Here is a 6372-nt window from a genome sequence, read left to right as displayed (position 1 = left end):
CAAATTTTTCTCCCTAAAACCCGAATGTAATAATGACCCGAAAATCCTTTAATATAAAGTCCTAACTTCTCTTTAGGGTTTCTATTTTTAAAAGCCCTAAAATATAATTATTTAATTTAATTAATCTTTTCATGCAATTTTATAAATAGCTTTTTAATAAAATATTCTTTTATTTTCTCACTTTATCATTTAATGCAAGCACGTTAAGATGTTTTTAAAAAAATTTTGATCAATAATGATATTTTAAGTGTATTATTTAAATACCACTCTAATTTAACCAATATTAATTAAATATTTATAGTAAAATAATATTCAATATTTTATATTTATAATATTTTTATTTAGTTTTCTAATTTAGAAATTTAAATTAAATCTTTAAAATTAAGCACATATCCAAACAATTCCCAAGAATAAGATATCATGTTATTTAATATTTCCCTTTTTTATATATAAAAAAAAAATTAATAATTCAAATATCAATGATTAATCCAAAAATCACAAATGAGCATTCTGCCAAGAAAATCCTAAACTCCAAGCTACATAAAATGAATAAGGAAACCAACCAAAGCAAAAATCAAACAACATACGCAAAGAAAGACTCATGGATTTAAAAAGGGTAGACAATCATATAGGAGTCATGCTTCTAAGAAAAGTGTTTAGATTATGAGTGGGATTGGATTTGATCGTTATCTTCCCATTCTTACCATTGAGTTATTGCTATAGGTCACACTCATCTTGACAATTTAGGAAAGTCGATGTCTAATACATGCAACTTGCATAAAAGATGAGCTATACATACATACATACATACACACACACACACACAAATACATATATACATATACATATATATACATATATGCATAAATACATATACATATACATATACATATATATACATATATACATATATATACATATATACATATATATACATATACATATATATATATATACATATATATACATATACATATATACATATACATATATACATATACATATATACATATACATATATACATATAAACACACACACACACACACACACACACACACACACACACACACACACACACACAAGCCAAACATGTAATGATAGGGAGTGGTACATTGTGTAGATCTTGACTAGCAAGTGACCAGGACTCGCTCCCTTAACCACATGAGACATGTCAAAAAAGAGAGAGTAAAATAGACACACACACCATACAAATGAAAGTATGAGGTAAGTACCATAATAAATCTCGAGTATAAATCATCACATATTCATATATAACAACTCATCATCATGGACATAAAATAATCATCATTTGACATCATCATGAGAGAAACCTCATTTACTAAAAATAATTAAAGCATCATTAGTACACAAGTAATCATCAATAATATATAATCCAAGTTCAGAATTAACACCATATAACTATAAATCAAATATATCTGAAACTAAAGCATGCATGAAATAGGCCAAAAAGAGTTTGGAAAAAAAAACAAAAAGCCAAAATGTGGGTGGGCATTACATCCATGTAACACCCTGCTAGGGAACCCAAAAGAAATTAACCTAAAGTTTCACTAAGTGTGCGAAAGTTTTGTTTTTGAAAGATAATAACTTAACAACAACATATATAATAAAGTGAAAGCAACAACATACACATAAACACATACCATAATACAAATTACATTTCTTAAGGGTCCCATGACATTGAATCACATTTAAGTTTAATTAATACTAAACCCAATATATAACAAATTAGATCAAAGAATAACTACAAGTATGAATCCATTTAAATAATATACAATTATCTTGAATACCACTTGGCCATAAACAGGATACATAATCATCCATTGTATAGGTCATAGGGTATGAAAGGCTCAAAGAATATACATCATAATATAGATTACATCATCTCTTAAGATCCATGAAATAAAATACAATACAATAAGTATAACCATTCATCATAGTACACAATAATAGAATGAAAGATGATATAGAACAAGAAACTCCAACCACAACATTGAACTATCAGATCTCAATGGTAAAAGTAAAAAAGCACTACCACTTGACCTTGTGGAACCTAAATGGTCCACTCCTACTATGCTAAGGTGATAGCCTCAAGTCCCAAATAGGATAATAATCCCAAAAGTCAAAAGCAACATCTAGGTCAAGGAAAACTTGAAAGTGATTTAACTCAAGCTACCAAGACACAAATGACATCTAAACCTATAGGCAACAATGACATGTGGAAATATACTATGTAAGTGGGCAAGTTTCATCACTTGAGCCAACTCTGAGGTTACCCTAGCAACCTCACTAGACTCTGGTCCTCTAGTGACTCTATGCAACACTAGTATCCTTTCATACTAACAAGGTATACTAATGAAGCGAGGTTGCAACCAAGCATCCTCTCTACCCTCATCCTAGCCTGTACTAGCACTCGAGGCATGGGAGAGGAAAAATAATGACTTATTAATTCATTTTATTCTCATTTAATAAAATATTATCACTTATTAAAATAACCTACAATGGGTTACCCAAGCAACCTCTTTAGGGCTCTAGCCTCCATTGCAAGCCACTTCCCAATATGACATACAAATAACCCACCCTAAGCTTAGTAAAACATAAGGTCTCATATGACCATAAACCAAACATTAATTTTTAAACAAGTAATTGGAAAGTACTGAAATATCATTGATCAAAATCACAGATTTCACCAATACAATCATCCTAATGGGATTGATCCAAAATCAAGTACACATATACAAAACCATGACATTACATGACATCACCAAAAACCATAGCTCTTGGCCTTTGGTAGACATCCTAAAATAGGTCAACACTCTAAAAAAACCCCAAACCCAACACATAAGAAAACATACAATTGGTAGTGTAGTTTCATAGTCCATTAGTTTGGTTTTGAAAACACTAAATTTGTTTACACAATGGAGTTCAATTTACAAACATAATTTTAGTTTTTGTCTTTTCAAAGTATTATATTCATTAAGGGTTTTCAAGTTTACACAATCTTAAAAAGACTTAACAATTCTTAAAGAAGTCATTTAAATATAAAACCTCATTTTTTTTTATAAAAATGAACTATCAATTAAACAACATTCTTAACCAAATCCTTAAATTAAAAAAAACTAAAATAATAATTCTTAAAATATAATAATAAAGTTATTAATAAATGATATTAATCCTAATAATAATCATCATTAAATTTTAATAAAATAATGAAAATTATTAATACATAGAAAAAATAATAACTATTAACTTAAACCAATTAATAAAATTAATTATACCAATTAAAATTTAATTATAAACTAATAATTAATTAATAATATTAATTATAAATTATATTATAAATTTTAAATATTAAAAAAAATTATATTAAAAATATTTAATAAAAAATAATTTAAAAAAAGTGAATCGCAAATGATATAAGGTTGGTGATGTGTCTAGCCTTGTTGACGCAACAATACTATTGTAAGTAGTAATTCTATCATGAAAGGAAGGAAGAAGGAAGGGGGGGGGGGTTGACCCCTAGGGACCTTTCAAAAAAAAAAAGAAATTATTTACTTTGTGGTAATATATATAAAGTTATCAAAATAAATTCTTTACTATGATAATTTTGTATAATAAATTTTTTCTCATCAATTTACTTATTAGATCTGATAGGGAAAATACAAGCAATCAACTTTTACACTCAAATCTAAATCTTGATATTTTTTCAAACCCTACTCAATTAGAATAAAATTCTATTAAATTAACAGAACAAGGGTTTCTGAATTCTAAATTCTCATATATAGATGATCTCAGAACGAAGAAAAATTATAATTTACAACAAGGGTTTCAATTTAATTAATTCATTCACATAAGTATTCAAGAACAGAGAAGAGTAAATTTCAATACAAGAGTTTCAACCAAATTTAAAACTCTGAAAACAAATTTATCTAGACATGAATAATATAGGAATTCAAAGAACAAAAAGTTACTATGCAAATAACCCACGAGATTCTAATTGAATTTGATGTTAATATAACACTGTATAGAGCACACAAGTATTCCCTTTCTTCTAAAACCCTTCTTCTCAAAAAATTGCTCCTCAAAAACTTGGTTATCGAGAAATAAATTTTAAATCTCTAATAAAGAGAGTTTTTCCCCAATTTAGGACTTTGATTGTGCAATCACGCGAAAAACCCTTTATCTTTTATTATTTTATTTTATTTTAATTTTCATACACAACCATTTTACAATTAATTAAAATAATTTTATTAAATTAATTTCTTTTCTTCTCTTTAATTAACTCTCGAGACGTTTTAATAAAATATTGATTAATTTAACTAATAACAATAATTAGAGTTTATTTTTAAAATGAAACTCCTAAATATTTTATTATTAAATTAAATAAATATGATTATGCCAAAATTATAATTATAATTACATCTTTAAATTACATCTTTTTTATTTAATTATTTTCTCAATTAATTAAATATTGAATTTTCTTTATAAATTTCCATTAAATTAAATCATTAAATACTTCTTTAATTTGATTTAATTATAATAGAAAAATAATCATAGACACACAACACTGAATATGAAAACCCATAATAAAGTATATAAAACAAGATCAAACTCAAGGGTTATAATCACAAATTTATGTCACTTCACCAATTCGAAAGGTAAACAACTCAAATACTTGCCTTACTTTCTAGGATAAATGGTTTAAGGTTAGGATTTGGATTCAAGAATTCATCTCTCCTCTTTTACCATTGAGATACTGCAATAGGGTAAACTCATCCTGGCAATTCAGGGAAGTTGATACATAGTACCTACAATTTGTATAAAATCCATACATGTACATACACATATAATCTAAACTAAATAGGTAATGGGGGAAAGTGGTACATCATATATATCTCAACTAATAGGTGATTATGACTCCCTCCCTCAACCATATCATAAACATCATACATAAAGTGAAACATACAGGTACACCACACACATGCAAGTATGGGGTAAGTGTCCATAGAAAACACATATAAATAATCCATCTAACTATCATCATGAGATAATTGAAAACACTATATACTAGCATCATCATTGAAAGAATAATCATGCATACATGAAATAACTAGTATCAAGCTAACTCATCATATAATCAATTGAGTATGAAACAATATCCAACAATCTAGAAATCAAATGTCACTAATCATCAAGCATGATTATAGAGTTGACCTAAAAGAGTTTGGAAATACAATATGAAAAATAAACTAGGGGTAGGCACTATAATCCACCCCCTATAATTAGGCTTAGTCCTTGAAGCCTACTACTATGGCTAGGGTTACCAAAGGTCAAAACATACTATCCATAATGCCATTCAAAAAGGGATAATTTAAGAAACTAATACAAATAAGTTGACTAAGTATAAACTTCTAGTCAGTATAAAGAGAAATATGATTTTGGTTTAAGAATAAACCAAAAACCATATCGGTCCAAAATTCATCTTTTTAACAAATACTAAAATAAATCTAGTCTTAGAAACCATCTCTACTATTAACACAAAAATGACACCTCAAAATCCATCAAAAACATAAGGGCATATGCCTAGACATAAAACAAGAAGTTTATAACATATATGTTATGAGTTTTTCAAGTTCTATGTTCAAAAGTTTTACTATTTCAAAATTTTGTTGTTCAACTATTTGGATCTAAGTTTGGTGTTTATAAATGTTCATTGTTCATTTTTGTTGCAAGTTTAACTAATGGTGCACAACATGCCTAGAGTTCCCAGTGTTGAAAGTCGAGCTCTGATACCAAATGTAATGTCCCACTTGAGAACCCAAGGGACATAAACCTAACATGTTTACTATTTTTTTAAAGTTTCAACAACATAAAAGTAATAATGCAGAAGCAATATGTACACAAACACCACAACTACACATATGCATTTACAATTCAAATTACATTCCTCAAGGGTTCATTCATGTTGAGTCATGTTTAAGAAGTTCTATTAATTAGTTTAATTCTCAAGTACAATGTTCATGATCATAAATAAAAAAGAGATACATAATCTCATAAGAAAATGTATAAATACAATTGATATAATGAAATACATCCAATGAATAACATCCACTGCACATGTCACAGTGTATGCAAGAATATGTACAAGTACATCAAAATACAAGTTACATGATAACATATATACATCCATTGAATAGAAGTGTCCAAGATAGGAATATGAATGATAAAGACTCAAAAGCATCTAAAAACATCCAACATCTATCAAACTAAGGGGGAACCAAATGGTAAGAAGTTACTACCTCTTGACCATGTGGTCACCTAGTCAAGCTTCCATTCCCACCATGGGAAGATAA

The sequence above is a fragment of the Cupressus sempervirens genome, chromosome 8, assembly GCF_028749045.1.
Source record: "Cupressus sempervirens isolate cs-2001-9-10 chromosome 8, ASM2874904v1, whole genome shotgun sequence".
NCBI classification, from domain to species: domain Eukaryota; kingdom Viridiplantae; phylum Streptophyta; class Pinopsida; order Cupressales; family Cupressaceae; genus Cupressus; species Cupressus sempervirens.
Note: the sequence above shows the minus strand (reverse complement) of the source record.